Source organism: Anomaloglossus baeobatrachus, chromosome 1 (genome assembly GCF_048569485.1).
Source record: "Anomaloglossus baeobatrachus isolate aAnoBae1 chromosome 1, aAnoBae1.hap1, whole genome shotgun sequence".
NCBI lineage: Eukaryota > Metazoa > Chordata > Amphibia > Anura > Aromobatidae > Anomaloglossus > Anomaloglossus baeobatrachus.
This window is the reverse complement of record NC_134353.1, coordinates 220,709,777-220,730,221: the sequence shown is the minus strand read 5'-3', so window position 1 is coordinate 220,730,221 and position 20,445 is coordinate 220,709,777.

The following is a 20,445-nucleotide window of genomic DNA, read 5'->3' as shown; positions in this document are numbered from 1 at the left end:
ATGAAGGTATGTGAATATATATGCTCGAATCCCCTTTTGCACTATACGGTGATGTGCGCCGTACGTGCGCGCGCTTTCTGACAGCCTCCCCCGGGTGTACACATTCTGCGGCCTCCTTATGCCCGATGCGCATGCGCATTGACGGCATCGGGAGATTTCTCCCCGGGCATGCGCACTGTGGCTGGAGAGCTGCATCATGTTGCCACAACAACCGGGGGCTGTGCATTACGCGTGCGCCGACATGACGTGCGCACATCACCGGACGACTAATTAATGGATCAGGTGTATTTAATGTTGTGATCAGGGAATGAACGCACTTCCACCCCCGCCTCCAGCCTGCTGAGGAAGCGAGAGCGATACGCGTTCAGGACTGGGAGCTGCTTGTCTTCCCCCCACAGTTTGGATCTCCTGCCCTTTTTTCTGTCCTTTATATGGGTAAGCCTCGATACATTCACAAATTCTACTTTGATATCTATATAGAGTTGGGCGATTACCCTGGGACAATCTTTAGGCTTTATCTTTCTACATATATGTGCAGCAGTTTTCTGACATAATCTGGCCCATTAGGGACGATACAATTTTTACTGAAGCAGATACTTTGTTATTGCTGCCAGTATAGATTATGCATGTTTGCAATTATTGATTGGGATCCACACACACACTTATGTGGGGGGTGATTGCTGGTAAGAAGTCCTCCTTATACCTCTAAACATCTTGTTTATTGATGAATAATGATATTTTAAATTCATATATGTATGTCCTTTTGAATTTCAATAAAGATTGTTATATTTTATGGAAAACAGTACTCCTTTGTGTGTGGTTCATACACATTTTTGCAAATTGTATAGATGGAGTTTTTCCGGATAATTAATCCAATATTTGGGGAATCACTTTAAAATATACTCTTGGGTTGTATAATGTACCTACCGAATTTTTCCCTCTGGTCTTTGATCGTGTTTATATTGACTATATCTGTGTTTTTCACAGCCAGTGATCTTAGAGAAATGGATTATAGAGCTCGAGATCAATCATGGCTCTGCCAAATTAATGAGGTATTCAAGGAGGATTCCAATGGGTGTTTTAATTTGAATCAGAAAGACCATTTGACCCAGATTAATCATCTGAAGTCACTACTCCACAGACGTATTAGAACATGGTGGAATAAAGGTTTTCTTGAGAAATACGTTACTAAAGGTCTTATTCCTCGTGGCCTACGGATTCAAGTATTCCCATCTTTTTCTGTGGAGGAGGAGTGGTTCAGAAAGGGATGGGAAGAAAGTGCCAGCCTATGTTCAAGGAAATTTATGGAATTATTGATTAAACTTAATGATCAAACCATCAAGGACCTAGAGAAAGAAATTGAATTAGTCCAGGATGCCCTTAAGAAGGAACTAAGTTCCACCGAACTGGCTAAGTTGCAGACGGATATTGAGACTGATCTCACTAAGTGGGAGGGAGAATTAAAGTTAGCTAAAACCAAAAAATTCCAAAGGGATCTGACCGATCAACAAAATAATCAGATCTACAGATGGAGAAACAAGAAATTTCCCCTTTTCCACCGTAATAGATCAAGATCTCAATCCTTCTCTTCAGTTACATCTGGGGAGGGATCTGATGTTGAGGGTATCAAGAGTGGACAAAACCTTTTCAACACGTATAGAGGAGGACCTAAGGAGACCTTTAAGGCCAATAAGGGAAAGGGTCCGGCCAAAAGGAAAAATATCTCTCCTGGGGTGGCACAAGAGACCAAAAGAAAACCTGGCCTACTTGAGGTAATTAATCTTTCTCCACATATCTTTTCTGAGACTCAACTACAGGTTTTAGGGTTGGGCTTAACATTTGTGCCAAATAACTCTTTTGACTATTTTACTGCAGTCAAGGATCTTTTTCTTTTCTCAAGAAAATTGATTCTGAGAAAATTACATTGCAAGAGGGAGGTCCCTGGGGTGAGTTTGACTGAGGTTGAACAAGAGGCTATCCGCACATTAGAGGACTTATTAAGGGAACAGACAACAGACCCTGTGCAGAGATTCCCAGTTGCCTTGTTGCCTAGATCAACTGTTTTTCCCCCCCCTGTCGGTTTGCTCACAGATAGAAATCTTTACAAAATTGGTCTTGGAGGACTTTGGTAAGATCTCGAGATTTAATTATGGAGATAATCTCTCTAATAAACAACGGAGAGCTTTGAGAGAACTAAGAGAGATTAAAGATGTTGTAATCAAGAGCGCCGACAAGGGGGGAAATGTGGTTATTTGGCCCACAACCCTATATGAATGTGAGGCGTTTCGCCAATTAAACAGCAGGGTGACGTATCAAAAGTTGAGTCATAACCCTATCCTTGAATTTAATTTAGAGCTACAGGAGATTCTGGATAGGGCTTTTTCACAGGGAATTATCCCGAAGAAAGTGATGGATGGCCTAATTGTCAAGCATCCCAGGGTACCAACCTTTTACCTGCTGCCGAAGGTCCACAAGGATGCCACCAATCCCCCTGGACGCCCTATTGTCTCGGGGATTGGTGGCATCTGTGATCCTATCTGTAAATTTGTGGAGTTCTATTTAAATCCCTTGGTACAAGATCTGCCTTCCTACACACGTGACACTACCGATGTGCTCACAAAAATGGAGGGACTCCACATCGAGCCTGATATGTGGTTGGTGGCGGCCGATGTGGAGTCCCTCTATACGTGCATAGCACATCAGGATGGTCTGGAGGCAGCGCGCCTTTTTCTTGATGGCAGCCGTCTGGATGGACCTACTCGTGGACGTATTTTGGAACTTTTGGATTTTATTTTAACTCACAATGTATTTTTATTTAAAGACCGTTTTTATCTGCAGAGGCGCGGCACCGCTATGGGGGCAGCATGTGCACCATCGTATGCAAATTTATTTTTGGGCATGTGGGAGAGGGGGTTGTTCCATGGGGATGACCTCTTCTCCCAACATGTGATATGTTGGCACAGATACATCGATGACGTGCTGTTCCTGTGGCAAGGTGCGGCGTCTCTGCTAGATGAGTTTATGATTTATTTGAACAGAAATGATTTAAATATTAAGTTGACTTATACTGCTAGTCAAACACAGATAGATTTTTTAGATATTCATTTTGAAGTGGGGGCTGATGGCGCTTTGCACACTGATATTCATCGGAAGGAGACCTCCGTGAATTCTTTGTTGCATGCGTCATCGGCCCACACTAAGTCCACGATTAGGGCCGTCCCGACGGGGCAGTTCTTGAGGGCCAGGCGTGTCTGCTCGACAGACCAAAGCTTTGAGAGACAGTCACAGGATTTGAGGGCAAGATTTCAGCAGAGGGGTTACAGCAATCGTGATATAAAGAAGGGATACCTTAGGGCCAAGCATACCCCAAGAGAACAATTACTATTTAAGACAACCAACTCCAAAAAATTGAAAAACCAGAATAATGAGATTAGATTCATATCCACGTTCAATTGTCAACGGAGTAGAATGAGAGATTGCCTAGAAAAACATTGGGCAATTCTAAAGACAGATAAAATTCTAGCCAAGAATGTCTCAGAGATTCCCCTAATGACACCTCGTCGTGGGAGGAATCTTAAGGACATTCTTGTTGACAGCCACTACGTGGCAGAAGTGACTAATCCATTTTTTTCACAACAACCAATGAGGAGGAAAGGCTGTTTTACATGTGGAGAATGCTTGGCCTGTAAAGGTAATAATATAACTCAGGGTACTGATTTCCGGTCGGCAGATGGTGAGAAATACTTTAAGATCCAAAAGTACATAACCTGCAAGAGTTCTTTTGTTATATATCTCGCAACGTGTCCCTGCTCAAAGCTGTATGTTGGGTTAACATCTAGACAGCTTCGGGTGAGGACAAGGGAACACGTTCGGGACATTACTAACTCGAGGCAGGTTACCGATGACACAACCCTCAGGACAATCCCTAGACATTTTAAGAACTTTCATGGCTGTGATGCATCTGGTTTGAAATTGAAGGGCATTGACATCTTGCATTGTGGTATTAGGGGGGGAGATCTAAAAAAGCAGTTGGCACAATTGGAATGTCGGTGGATAGTCACCTTGGGTACTACAGTTAGGTCCAGAAATATTTGGACAGTGACACAATTTTCGCGAGTTGGGCTCTGCATGCCACCACATTGGATTTGAAATAAAACCTCTACAACAGAATTCAAGTGCAGATTGTAATGTTTAATTTGAAGGTTTGAACAAAAATATCTGATAGAAATTGTAGGAATTGTACACATTTCTTTACAAATACTCCACATTTTAGGAGGTCAAAAGTAATTGGACAAATAAACCAAACCCAAACAAAATATTTTTATTTTCAATATTTTGTTGCGAATCCTTTGGAGGCAATCACTGCCTTAAGTCTGGAACCCATGGACATCACCAAACGCTGGGTTTCCTCCTTCTTAATGCTTTGCCAGGCCTTTACAGCTGCAGCCTTCAGGTCTTGCTTGTTTGTGGGTCTTTCCGTCTTAAGTCTGGATTTGAGCAAGTGAAATGCATGCTCAATTGGGTTAAGATCTGGTGATTGACTTGGCCATTGCAGAATGTTCCACTTTTTTGCACTCATGAACTCCTGGGTAGCTTTGGCTGTATGCTTGGGGTCATTGTCCATCTGTACTATGAAGCACCGTCCGATCAACTTTGCGGCATTTGGCTGAATCTGGGCTGAAAGTATATCCCGGTACACTTCAGAATTCATCCGGCTACTCTTGTCTGCCGTTATGTCATCAATAAACACAAGTGACCCAGTGCCATTGAAAGCCATGCATGCCCATGCCATCACGTTGCCTCCACCATGTTTTACAGAGGATGTGGTGTGCCTTGGATCATGTGCCGTTCCCTTTCTTCTCCAAACTTTTTTCTTCCCATCATTCTGGTACAGGTTGATCTTTGTCTCATCTGTCCATAGAATACTTTTCCAGAACTGAGCTGGCTTCATGAGGCGTTTTTCAGCAAATTTAACTCTGGCCTGTCTATTTTTGGAATTGATGAATGGTTTGCATCTAGATGTGAACCCTTTGTATTTACTTTCATGGAGTCTTCTCTTTACTGTTGACTTAGAGACAGATACACCTACTTCACTGAGAGTGTTCTGGACTTCAGTTGATGTTGTGAACGGGTTCTTCTTCACCAAAGAAAGTATGCGGCGATCATCCACCACTGTTGTCATCCGTGGATGCCCAGGCCTTTTTGAGTTCCCAAGCTCACCAGTCAATTCCTTTTTTCTCAGAATGTACCCGACTGTTGATTTTGCTACTCCAAGCATGTCTGCTATCTCTCTGATGGATTTTTTCTTTTTTTTCAGCCTCAGGATGTTCTGCTTCACCTCAATTGAGAGTTCCTTAGACCGCATGTTGTCTGGTCACAGCAACAGCTTCTAAATGCAAAACCACACACCTGTAATCAACCCCAGACCTTTTAACTACTTCATTGATTACAGGTTAACAAGGGAGACGCCTTCAGAGTTAATTGCAGCCCTTAGAGTCCCTTGTCCAATTACTTTTGGTCCCTTTAAAAAGAGGAGGCTATGCATTACAGAGCTATGATTCCTAAACCCTTTCTCCGATTTGGATGTGAAAACTCTCATATTGCAGCTAGGAGTGTACACTTTCAGCCCATATTATATATATAATTGTATTTCTGAACATGTTTTTGTAAACAGCTAAAATAACAAAACTTGTGTCACTGTCCAAATATTTCTGGACCTAACTGTATGACACCGAATGGGCTCAACGAAAAACTTAGTTTTGCATCCTTTCTCTAGCAAGACAGGAGTAATATGATATGAATGGTGTTTTCTGATTCAATTTTAATTTTGTTTTATTCTCTGTTTTTAAGTGATTATTCATCTGTAAAGGTCGGTGATACGTAGCCTTATGAAGTTGGGATGTATAGAAATACTATCTGTCCATGTGGATCCTCATTTAATCTTGGAAGGATATTTCGGCAATATCATATTCATTGAAGGAATATGCTGTTATTGATGATTTATATAACCCTTTGTATGGTAACTTAAATTGATTCCTTCTTTTGGGGGTATTTGTGTATGAAGGTTTATGAGTGATGTGAGTCTCTTTGATATTAAAATGGTCACACATAATCTAAGAATAATAATAATAAAACACATGAATAAATATGTATGTATATAAATATAATAAAATAATGGAATTAATTATGTGTCCTGACTGGCATCATTTTAGAATGTTGTCCGCTTATTTTATGTGTGACCCCATCCATGTACTTGGGTCTCCATTTATATGGAGGCGGTACATGCGGTGTATTTATATGAAGTTTAGTCCGTATCACTCAGGATGATGCCATAAGGTCTTGTGGGAATACGTTATGATATTGATGACTCATGTAACCCATTATATGACAATTAAAATTGATTTCTTGTGGATATCTGTGTATGAAGGGTAATGAGTGATATGATTCCTGTTGATATTAAATGGTCACACATAAATTGGTGACAACAACAAAATAAAAAATACGAATTAATATATATATATGTTTAGATACAATAAAACAATGGAATTAATTATGTGTTCTGATTGGCATCATTTCGGAATGATGTCTGTTTTCTATGTGTGACCCTGTCCATGTACTTGGGTCTCCATTTATATGGGGGCGGTACATGTGATATATCCATATGAAGTGTAGTCTGTATCACTCAGGACCTATTGTAATACCACAATGTCCTATATACATTGAAAATCTCTGAAAATCCCCCCACAGTTTGGATCTCCTGCCCTTTTTTCTGTCCTTTATATGGGTAAGCCTCGATACATTCACAAATTCTACTTTGATATCTATATAGAGTTGGGCGATTACCCTGGGACAGTCTTTAGGCTTTATCTTTCTACATATATGTGCAGCAGTTTTCTGACATAATCTGGCCCATTAGGGACGATACAATTTTTACTGAAGCAGATACTTTGTTATTGCTGCCAGTATAGATTATGCATGTTTGCAATTATTGATTGGGATCCACACACACACACTTATGTGGGGGGTGATTGCTGGTAAGAAGTCCTCCTTATACCTCTAAACATCTTGTTTATTGATGAATAATGATATTTTAAATTCATATATGTATGTCCTTTTGAATTTCAATAAAGATTGTTATATTTTATGGAAAACAGTACTCCTTTGTGTGTGGTTCATACACATTTTTGCAAATTGTATAGATGGAGTTTTTCCGGATAATTAATCCAATATTTGGGGAATCACTTTAAAATATACTCTTGGGTTGTATAATGTACCTACCGAATTTTTCCCTCTGGTCTTTGATCGTGTTTATATAGGTTCTGAATGATAGCATCATTCCTCTCCCACAGTGGTTTGATTCAGGCAAGGGCCTCGCCAGTCAGAAGTGACTTCACAAAGGCCACTTTGATCTGCTCTGAGTTGAACTGATGTGACAAAAGTTCAAAATGCAAGGAGCACTGATTTTTTAATTTCCTGCATAGGTTGTGATTGCTGTCAAACCATGGAGGACTAGACAAGACAAGGGCCGGGGCTTGGAGTCAGAAATGCTGTCGGAATAGGATGTGCAGCAGGTACTGATTCAGACAAAGACAAGGCATGAAAATGAGTATCGAGTGTCGGCAGGTAAGTCAGAATCTGGTCCTGTTGTTCTCAGTGCCGGAACACTTTTGCTGCAGGTCAGTAAGCAGGACAGCACTCTAACCAGCGGTATCCATGGTCTTGGCAAACTGTAATGCTTGCAGGTGTGAACGGGGAGTGGACCCACTGGGCACACAGAATACTTGAGGGGCGTAACTATGGCTCACACCAAGTTTTCATCAGCGCTCCTGATGGTGGAGGTGTTGCATTTCAGGTAGAAAATAGGTGCCACTCAGAGACGCTCAATTCTGCGACAACTGGCCCCAGTGGTAAGGACACTGACAGTCTTTGATGAGGCAGACTCAGCCGATATGGTGCAATGCAGCAGCGCCCAGTATAGCAGACTTAGTCAATAGGGTGCAATCCAGCAGCGACTGGTATAGCAGACTTTACCGATAAAATATGATGCAGCATTAGCAGGTGTAACAGACTTAGCCAATAGGGTATGATGCAGCACCTGCCAGTATAGCAGACTTGGCCAAGAGGGTATGATGCAGCAGAGGCCAGTATAGCAGACTTGGCGGATAGGAAATTATGCCACAGCAGCAGCAAGGACTATGAAACAGACAAGTTTAAGAAATATAACAGCTGCAGCACATAAGTAAGGGACCTGCAAAGATAGCAATGAGGAATACACCACATTGCCCAGGCACCTCCATTAAGCAGAGGTTCCTTAAATACCTAATGCTTCTCAGTCATAGGTTGAGAGGTGCTTTTATGTTAGGGTGTACTGGCCCTTTAAGAAAAAGTGTGTATGCACTCTGAGAGCACTCCTAGGAGACATCGGAAGATGGCAGCAGGTACTGAGTGGCCAGAAGGGTGAGTGTGCGGTCGTCCCCATCGGGGGAGGAGGGAAGGACAGTGAGGGGATGCCACCCAGGCTCATATATCTTTTCTCTTTGATTATCTCTCTGGTGCACTCCTAAAACCCAAAGTCAATCCTGATGGCCAGGGAAATTAGATAATCCAAAGAGGAGGGAATGTGTCATTACCAGCTAGCTCTTCCTTGAATCTCCTGGTCAGACCTTACCAGAAGGCTGCTACCAACTACCTAGTTTCAAGTACAGGGTACAGAAACAGATGGCATACTTGCCTACTGTAAGACTATCCTAGCACAATATGAGGCGGGAGGATGCTGCAGAGGTGACACGGCCCAGCTCTTCAACAACTTTGTGTAATGCCTCCTGGAAGGTTTGCAAGTTTGAGATTATAAGATCCCCTCTCTCCCATAAAGGATTGAGCCATGCAAGAGTCATTCCTTCCAAATGGGATATGTTGAAGGCCACTTTGATCTGATACGAGGGGAATTGGTGAACCAAGAATTCAAAGTGCAGTAAGCACTGGTTAATGAATCCTTGACATAACTAAGGATCACCATTAAACCTTGGTGGAGGAGACAAATGCGGTCCAGCACCTGTAGCTTGAGTAGTAGGCTGGGTATTCACAGCAGGCTGGACAGAAGCAGCCAGAGCAGCAGGTGTTAGAGCATTCAGATGGGTGTTCACTGACCGAAAGAATGTCAAAATCTGAACCTGCTGCTCTCATTGGTGTGTCATCTCTTTATACAGTACTGGGGGTGGAGGGGAACTGGAACTAGAGGCTTCCATAACCTGAGCAAACTGTCAAGTACGTGGGTGTGGACCCCACTGCACCATGGGCCAGGTTTACCTCAGACGGGGCGTGACAAGTGCCTACCGGGTATTCACCAGAGCCTTTGATGGTGAGGTTGAACCTGGCTGCCAGTAGACACTAGGCATCACTCCAGGGTAGTCCCTGGTAGCATCATCCCACCTCAGGGATCATAGGTGAGGGAACAGACACATTCATGGACGGGCTAGGGTTGACAGGCTGAACAGGAGGTACTAGCTGGATGTCAGGAACTAACTAGTCGTTAGGTACTGGAAGGACAGCTGGAAAAGCACGGACGGCAGATACTGGCAGGACGGCAGGCCCCCAAGCCTAAAACTAGCAATCTGCATTCATTAGATGCAACAATTCTGGTACTTTACCTGGCTCATCCTGATTACCCTGGTGTGGTGGCAATCGGGGTCATATAAGAGTTAATTACAGTTGTGAATTGGGAAAAAATCCCAGTTGCCATAAAGCCTGAGTTTAGAAGTGGGAATGGGTCTATGAGACTCCCCCCTCACTACCACTATAAGTAAAGAGAAAAAAAACACAAAACACAGATAAAAATCCTTTGTTTAAAAAGAAAAAACACCCTCTTTCTCCAATTTATTAACCCCCTCAAAAATCCCTTCTGGTTCAACGTAATCCACACTACGACATCCCACATTGATCCCGACTCTGCTACATTCTGAGGTCACACTGCACGGTCACATTATAACACATGACTGCTCACTGCAGCATCAGAGACACACTGACAGAACTGCAATTGTGAGCTGTGACGTCACTGAGTTCCGATGGTACCCCAGCTAAGACCTCTGGTGAACTGACCTTGGGTGAACTCATTCAGTGACTTCACCTCAGCTGAAGTCATTAAACTCAATGCCGGATTACATTTCTGCACTAAATCGGCATCTCTTGGCAAAATAATGCACTGAAACCGCATTAAAACGCATGCGGTATAAGTGCGTTTTTTTGCCAGGAGATGCAGATTTGGTCAAGAAATGTCTGCACCCAAATACTCAATTTGCACACATTACCTAATCGTGTGATCTGGCATTGAGTTCAATTAATTCACCTGAGGTGAGGTCACTGAGATCTATGACTTCACCTTGTCAGTTCACCTGAGGTCACAGCTGGGTTTGCCATGGGAACCCCAGCTGTGACCTCAGGTGAAGTCATTAAACTCAATACTGAATTACCAGATTAGGCAATGAGTGCATATTGAGTATTTGAGTGCAGACATTTGTGCACCAAATCTAGATCTCCTGGGGGAAAAAAGCACCAAAACGGCATTAAAATGCATGAGGTTTTGGTGGATTTTTTTTTCCAGGAGAAGCAAATTTGGTTCAGAAATGTCTGCAACAATTTTTTGCACTAAATGTGCATCTCCTGGCAGAATAACACAACAAAACTGCATCAATACCACATAGCGTTTTCGTGCATTTTGCCAGAAGAAGCAGATTTGGTGCAGATATTTGATGCAGACATTTCTGCACCAAATTTGATCCTTCGTATTCTGATACACGAGCAAGATAACACACACAGCTGTGGGCTGCAGCTGTAGTTGTCTGCTTTATCTGCGTTTGGTATCAATATGCGGGGGACTCTATGCCATTTTCCCCAATTATTTATTTATTTTTACACTCCACAATCTATCACAGATGCCGTCATTTTGGCTGCAACCAATCATACATGCTGACAGAGAAGGTGGTTGGGGCAAGCAGCGAATATGCATGAGAGCTAATAAGAGGACCCGGAAGAAGTGTGACAGCCATGCAGGAAACTCGGTAACCATATTTCTCCTGTTTTAATCTCAATTTAGATCCCTTTTAACTTCTTTTTTATTGTTATCTGGGTGGCCAAACTTCCCTGAGAAGTCTGTGTTCGGGATCCGGTATGGATCCCAAACTTTATAATTCTGGTTCGTCCATGACTAGTCATAGTCTTTACTCCTCCACAAAATGGACACCATCACTGGGACTGCATGTGAGACCCCTATGGCTCCACAAGGTCTACTATCACCATCCACATAATGGGACTAGTGGCTTGAGGCCCCTGCAACACTAATGAGAGTAATGGAATGATTACTTTATTCTAATTACCAATCTAATGTCTTTCCCTGTGTGTACCTTAAAATCACAAGCAAAAAAATATCTAATAAAACACAACAATGAAAACAACAATGACATCAACATAACCAGCGCTCCGTCCTGGAAAAACCTTCATTTAGTTTGCAATCAGCTTCTCAAACTGTGTATTACTTTTTTTATATAAACGGTTATTAACACATCATATTTTTGCATTATCAAAATGTATTATTTATTTCAAGATAAGAAAAAGCATCATGTAACAGAACGCTTACATTGATACAGATCTGTAACCAGCATGGAATCATGAAAGAAATGTCGTGTCTAACCAACATGTTGGGTTTCTATGAGGAGGTACAGTTGAAACCAGAAATTTACATACACTATCTGAAAAGACTAAAACATTCTTGAAACATTCTCTCTCTCTCTCATTATTCTGGCATTTGGTAAATATGAATAATTTTGGTTCCTAATTGATTTAAAACAAGAAAGGTTTATGCTAATTTCATGTCAGATAGTGAGAAAAACATGCATTTGTGTCTTTTTACAGTATATAGTGCAAGTAATCATCTGGTTTCAACTGTAAGTGGAAACCTGGATATTGGTAATGCAGTTGATGTCATTTGTTTGTACTTTGCAAAGGCATTTGATACTGTGCCATATAACAGTCTTGTAATTAAGCTGCAAAAGCAAGAACTAGGGAAAAAACTATAAGCAGATGGGTAAAAAATGGTCTAAAAGAAAGAGTAGTAATAAATGGTACATTCTCTATTTGGCCTATAGTCAGCAGACTATAGGCCAGACTATAGTCAGTCAGAGTGTTAATCTCTTTATTAATGACCTTGTGGATGGGATTGATAGTAAAGTGTCAGTCTTTGCTGATGACACCAAACTATGTAGGATATTAAAAACTGACCTTGATATTACAATATTACAAAACAATCTGGATAAGATGTCAGAATGGGCAGATACTTGGCAAATGAGATTTAATGTTGATAAATGTAAAGTAATGCACCTAGGACGGAGTAATCCTATAGCTGCATATACATTAAATGAAAGTAAACTAGGGACTACAGAACAGGAGAAGGACTTGGGTATTCTCATTACAAATAAGCTGAGAAGCAGTACTCAATGTCAAGCAGCAGCTGCTAAAGCAAACAAGATTTTAGGGTGTATAAAAAGAGAGATTAGATCCCGTGATCCAAACGTATTGTTACCGCTCTATAAATCACTTGTAAGGCCACATCTGGAATATGGGATCCAGTTTTGGGCTCCAGATTTTAAAAAGGAAATTCAGAAGTCAGTTCAAAGGCGAGCAACTAGATTATTGCAAGGAATGGAAGGCCTCCCATATGGATTGAAGAATTTAGATTTGTTTAGCTTAGAAAAAAAACATCTCAGAGGAGATGCCAATGTATGTAAAGCGCTGTGGAATTAATAGCGCTATATAAATGAATAAATATTATTATTATCTCATTTATATGTATAAATACATGTGTGGTCAATATAAAGTAATGACACATGACTTATTCCTTCCAAAGACAATACTAAGGACCAGGGGGCACACACTGCACGTGGAAGAAAGGTGATTCTGGCAGCTAAATAAGAAAGGGTTCTTTACAGTTAGAGCAGTCATGTTGTGAAATCCCTTACCACAAGAGGTGGTAATGGTAGTCACTATAAAAACTTTTAAAAAAAGGGCTGGATGATTTCCTCAGTACACACAACATTGTCGTTTATAAATGATTTAGTGACAAAATATATAATTGGTGGAGTAAGGTTGAACTAGATGGACCTAGGTCTTTTTTCAGCCTATGTAACAATGTGTATTTTCATATCATTGGTCTTGGCTTGAGATATTTGAAATTTCAAAAGGAAAATATCAGATTTCAAAAGTAAAACATTGAGTCACTGAATACACCCAACAGAGTAAAGCCGGCGTTACACGCTATGATTTATCTGACGATATGTCGTCGGGGTCACGGTTTCCGTAACGCACATCCGGCATCGTTAGCGATGTCCTTGCGTGTGACACCTATGAGCGACTTCGAGCGATCGCAGATACGTTGAAAATCGTTGATCGTTGACATATCGTTCAGTTTCAAAATATTGTTCGTCGTTTGGATCGCAGCAGACATATTGGTACGTTTGACACCCTGCCAACGACGAACAACATCCAAACGACCGCCTTGGTCAAACAATATATCGCTGAACGATGTTGCGTCGTTTTTGAGATCGTTACGTGTGACCGCTAATAAACGACCTATGTGTGATCTCGGCAAAACATACCAACGATCTGGGCGTGTCACATCGTTTAAGAGATCGTCAGATAAATCGTAGCGTGTAAAAAGGCCTTAAGACTAAACTTTTTTCTTTTCAAAACTGGTTATCTTTCTTACCTTGGGATACCTCAAACGAAGAGGAAAGGTAAGGAAGGAGATATCTGTACATCATGTTACTATTGACTTCTATTGTACAAAAAAACATAAACCGTTTGGATTTTGTTCTTTATCCCCTTCACCTTCAGCCGATTTTCCATTTTTAACCTTGCCATATGAGGGCTTGTTTTTTGCAGGACAAGTTGTACTTTTAAATGAAACCAGAATTTTTACCGTTTAGTGTACTGGAAAATGGCAAAAACATTTGTGCGGAAAAAAGTGCAGGGAAAAATTACAAAAAAAAAGTGCAATTAGCATGATTGTTTATGGGATATTTTATTCACGTGTTCACTATATGGTAAAATTGATGTGTCAGTGTGATGACTCAGGTTGGTTCATAGACACCAAATATGTATAGGTTTACGTTTATCTAAGGGGTTAAAAAAAATCAGAAGTTTGTCCAAAAAAATGGGTCACTTTTTGCGCCATTTTCCGCAACCCGTAGCGTTCTCATTTTTCGGGATCTTTGGCTCAGTGACGGCTTATTTTTTGCATTTCATACCATTTTTGCGCAGATGCTACATTTTGATCGCCTATTATTGCATTTTGCACAAAATTTACAGCAACCAAATATCATCATGGCTCTTGGAAATTTTTTTGACACTACACCGTTTAACAATCAAATTAGCCGATTTTACATTTTTAAAGATCAGGCATTTCTTATCTTTGCGACACCAAATGTGTGTACTGTATATTTTTTATTTTTTAACCCTTCAATTTTCAATGGGATGAAAGTAAAGTGATTTGAACTTTTAGATTTTTTATTTTGTTTTAGTCTTTTTACCTTTTTTTTTACTTTTTTAATTTATTTTACTAGTCCCCCTAGGGGACTATAAGGATCAGCAGTCTGATTGCTCATTCATTTCTGTTGATCACAGCTACACAGCTGAGATCACCAGAAATGCTCATCTCTTCTTACAGGCAGCACTTGGCCGGCTGAAAAAGGAAGTGAGTCATGTGAGCTACAGACATCATCACAAGACCCTGTGCTACCATGGCGACTATTGGCTCACAGTGATCACGTCACAGCGCAGCTGATGGAGCTGTGGGAGTGAACATTTACCATGGTGGGCATTTAAATCGCACTGTCACATTTTGATAGTACGATTTAAGGGGTTAACAGGAGCACACATGTCAGCTGTTCAATTCAGCTGACATGTGGTGGAATCACCACCGGCTGCCCGCAGCAGCCGCAGGTGATTGCAACTATATGGCTTAGGACGTACCAGTACGGCCCGTGGTAGTTAAGGGGTTAAATTAACAGAACAAGGGATGCTGCATGATTTTTGTGTGATAATTAATCTTAGTATTGTAACAGAACTTTGCACAAACTTTTCAGACTGCCATGGCAGCGTCTGGCTCTGTTCAGATTGCAGATTCTCACACTCCGCCCGATGGTTTTTCTATTGTCTGGGATCCACACATTTATAGGCTGGCTAGCAAGAGTTAATCTCTGCTGGTCTGATTGCTCCTTTGATCAAATGTTGTGGGTAGGCCTATTACTTCTGCTCCCCTCCTATTTATGCTGATTGAATCCTTTCAGCTATGCCAGCTATAGCTTGTCTTTAAACAGGAAGAAAAGTTATGGGAATCATAGCCCAAAATAACCACTATATAAACCAATATCTTGCAAAAGTATCAAAAGCATTTTATTATTACAAGTTTTATAGCAAGACAGAAGTCCATTCATCATTAGTTTTTATATACATAATCCATAAATCACAGGTAGACAGGAGGAGTCCTGACACAAATATCACTGGGGTCCAAACAACCAGCATGGGAGTAAATTTTAAAGATCCAACACAATGGAAATTCAAGTTGTTAAATGAGGTATACTGCAGAGTATTTTTCAGCAATAATATCCACCATCAATACACTTGTGGCTATATATAAAGTTTTTAGCTGTATCCAGTATACTTCCATCATGATGTATACAAGTATTGGAAATACAAATTTTGGATAACCTAGCTACCGCAAGGGGGAGACGTCAGATATTAAGTCACCGACTATATTCCATAAATGGCTACATCCCCATCTCTATATTTCAATCGTATTACTGGTAGCACACTTACCCATGCTGGGGTGGATGCTAGGGTGAAGAACGTGCCCCGACGCGCACGTTTCGTTAGCTTCCTCAGGGGGCCGTGAGGAAGATAACGAAACGTGCGCGTCGGGGCACGTTCTTCACCCTAGCATCCACCCCAGCATGGGTAAGTGTGCTACCAGTAATACGATTGAAATATAGAGATGGGGATGTAGCCATTTATGGAATATAGTCGGTGACTTAATATCTGACGTCTCCCCCTTGCGGTAGCTAGGTTATCCAAAATTTGTATTTCCAATACTTGTATACATCATGATGGAAGTATACTGGATACAGCTAAAAACTTTATATATAGCCACAAGTGTATTGATGGTGGATATTATTGCTGAAAAATACTCTGCAGTATACCTCATTTAACAACTTGAATTTCCATTGTGTTGGATCTTTAAAATTTACTCCCATGCTGGTTGTTTGGACCCCAGTGATATTTGTGTCAGGACTCCTCCTGTCTACCTGTGATTTATGGATTATGTATATAAAAACTAATGATGAATGGACTTCTGTCTTGCTATAAAACTTGTAATAATAAAATGCTTTTGATACTTTTGCAAGATATTGGTTTATATAGTGGTTATTTTGGGCTATGATTCCCATAACTTTTCTTCCTGTTTAATGCTATGTCTGTATTGGGTTTAGCCCCTTGATAGGGAAATAATGGTCAAATATTCTGCTCTTGTCTGTTATAATTATAGCTGGTCTTTGTTGGTCTGTGAAGTGTGGTATCCCAGACTTTCTGGTGACAGTTGTGCTTATTGCTTTGTGCGCTTGTGGAGTGTACCCCTTTTGTTTTGTGCTTTACTTCCTGCTCTTGTTTTTCCTCCTGAATCTCTTATTATCTTAACCTTTTTGTGGGTGTGCTATGTGACAAAGTTTTAGTTTCCCGTTTTCTGTCTTTGTCTTTTAGTTTCATTTCACTCCTGTCCTGTCCCTCCTTGAGGGGGATGGGGAGGAGGAATTACATCAGCACTGGTCGGAAGCAGGGCCATGAAGGAGACTCAGGCCTCTCCACCATCAGGAGTATCCCTGAGGTTAGGGATACCATAAGGACCCCCTAGCTTAAGGCATAGCTTAGGAGCTCTGATTCCTCGCTATTGCATAGTCATCGTGACAATTATAATGGTGTATGTAACCAAAAAACAGTACCTTTTTATGGCATGACAATACAAGGCTGAGATTATCTTACTAGACTAAAGGCGGCATCACACGTGCCGATATATCGTGCGATCGCACCCGCCCCCGTCGTTTGTGCTTCACGGGCAATGCGTTGCCCGTGGCGCACAATGTTGTTAATCCCCATCACATGTACTTACCTCCCTAATGACGTCGCTGTGGGCGGCAAACATCCTTTTCCTGAAGGGGGAGGAATGTTCAGCGTCACAGCGACGTCACACAGCGGCCGCCCAGTAGAAGTGGAGGGGTAGAGATGAGCGGGATGTAACATCCCACCCCCCTCCTTCCTTCCACATTGCCGGCGGCCGCAGGTAATCTGCAGGTTGTCATTCACGAGGTGTCACACATAGCGATGTGTTCTGCCTCGGGAATGATGAACAACCTGCGTTCTCTACAATCAACGATATTTTCAAAAGGAACGACGTGTCAACGATGGACGATAAGTTGAGTATTTTCCATCGTTAACGGTCGTTCCTTGCTGTCACATGCAACAGCATCGCTAACGATACCGGATGTGCGTCACGGAATCCGTGAAACCGGCGATATATTGTTAGATCCGTCGTTGCGTGTGACGCCGCCTTTACCTTCAGACCTATAAAAATATACAGACAATATATAGTGATATTATGAAGAACTGTTTCAAATGACAAATTTATCTCTGCAACAACATGATCACATGTAGTGTGCATCCAAAAACAAAATGAAAAAAGTCCCGCTCACCTTTTGTCCCAGAATTGCTGTCTTTATGGCTGGCTGCTTGTGGGTGGTGACCCGAACTACCAATCAGTGACTTAAAATGAAGTTCAAGTCAAGTCTGGACCAGCATAACCCTAAGAGCCCTAACTTCCACAAGTCTGATCATGTCTAATGGCTAGTCTCTTAAGACTCTATGTGGTAGCCTTTTTAGCTTGACAGTTGGGTTAGGTGTTATTTTGTGAAACTGGAGTTGCAGACAATGACTTTACGAGTATCACCATATGGTATTCAAATGTATTTTCTTCTGTTTATTTTCACATTCTGTCTAGAATAAGAATGCTGTAAATAATAAAAGAGCCATAATTGGTAGTACTACATCTCATGTCAATTTACTTTAAAATGTTCACCCTCAGCTCCCATGTCTTTTTTCCGCTATTGGTACAAGATGCTTTTATTTGACAACTGACTGACTAGAGACACAACATTTGAATACAAAGACGAGTGCCTGAGGATTGCTTCCAATCTGTGGTACAACAATTCTTAATGTATTAGAGGAACAATCTGTCATCATAACAAATACTTGCTCATTCGAGGGACTTAAGAGAAGAAATTATAAAAGCTTCAAAAGCTGACTGGAAACTATTAGATTGTGCATTACATAATTTGTATTGAAATCAAGGAAGCAGAAACCTGAACTAAAGTTTGGGGTTCATACTAAACACTGGGTGTTTGAGGCTTGAACTCGAACATGGACTTTTAAAAATTATTGGTGTCCAAATTCGGTGTTCGGGTACTGTTCATATGTTCAGATGCAGTGCAGCCAATCAGCAAGCTTTACTGCATGTAGAAGGTGACTGTATGCTGCTAAAGATTATTAAAAAAATGATGTGGGCTCCAGCCAATTATTGCTAATCAGTTCAGGTAAAACAGACAACTGTGGAATTCAACCCTCAGCTCTCAGCCTTCCTTTGGCTGGTTATCAAAAAAGAAGGGATCACATTCCATTTTTATTTAAATTATTTAAAAAACGGTTTGACTTTTCCACTATTTGGATAACCAGCCAAGGTAAAGAAGACAACTGGGGGCTGGTATTATCAGGATGGGTAAGACAATGGTTATTTGGCCCATGCCAGCCTAAAAATAGTAGCCCACAGATGCCCCAGAAGTGGTGCACCTATTAGAAGCGCCATGTCTGGCTCCTTCACCCAGCTCTTTCCAATTGCCCTGGTGCGGTGGCTATTGCAATAATACTTTTGGGGTTGATATCAGCTGTGAATTGTTTATTCTAGAACCTCATCATCACTCTGTTGTCCCACTCCTTACCCTAAGAGTCACGGTTCTTCTCTTCCTGCCCTGACAGCACAGAACAGTATACATATGCCTCAGGTATTTGAGTCTCTTTATGATCACCTTCACCCCCAGACGTTAATGTCTGGTAACGAGGGTCTGGATTATGCTCATATCCAAATTCGTACGGCCCCTGATCCAACTGAAAAAGATTTTTGCCATGGGTGCAGGTTCTTTTTTCCTCTTGAATGTGTGAATCTTTGGAGTTGACCTCTGTTGCCTATGGAGAGAATGTGTGAACAGCTCTGCAGATGTAACCACCTGTGGTTCCCCAGTTAATTGGACAGTTGGAGAGTTATGACACAAGGGAAAAGCAAGTATAATTGGGGTGCCACCTCTAAGGACTGTACTTTGTATGATGTTGAGGTGAAGGAAGAGGAGGAGTGGCCACTTAATGCAGCACTTGCCATCCACTGTAGCACATGTTCTTTCTGGCCCTCATCTACAAGTTTTAGAGCTGTGCGGCTGCTAGGGAAAGGGAGTCAAGTAGCTCATCCAGTAAGAGAAGTTGTCAGTTGTCTTTGGATATGACGAGCCGGTGTTTGTTCAGTAGAGCTTAAGTAACATTAGTACCTACCCCATGTACATCTCGAATACCATGCCTATTACCTTTCCTCCACAACCTTGATATTCCCCACTAATGTTTGATGTACCCTCACCTTTTTTTTAACCAGCGGTTTCACAACCCTAGGCCCACACTTCTCAGTCACCTGTCACTAAATTAACAATCACTATTTACTGTATTTGCTGAGATGGCAATTTGTGACTGGACCACTGAAGTAGCAATCACTATATGCTGAAATGACAATTTTTGGCTGGACCACAGAAATAGCAATCACTATTTATAGGATGAAATGGCAATATTGGCTGGACCACAGAAGACTACTTTAGTGGTGTCTACCCCGTTTTTCCCTGAGGAAGACATCTGAATATGGCGATACGTGTTGGGGGGGTTTTTGCTTTAGCTCTCCACCTCCTCCATGACTGCTTTTTCACCATTGCTCTGTTTGCCTTAATGGGAATTATTTTGCATGCTTCTTTTTCCATTATTGTGATTCGGGTAAAGATTATGGCGTTGTATATATTTACTTATATGTAAATCTGCTTTATTCCATCTAACAAGCTTTTCCATGCCCTATCCTATGGTTGATTGGATTGATATATGTATTTGGGCATTTTTGCATATTGATTTTTACATATTAATGTATTAGCCATTTGTCTTTAGGACTGACACTTATATATTTTTTTTTTTTTGCATGCTATATGATTATGCTTCATTGCTGTTATTGAATGCAGTACATGGTCTAAAATCTCTGAGGTGGACACTTTTCAGAGG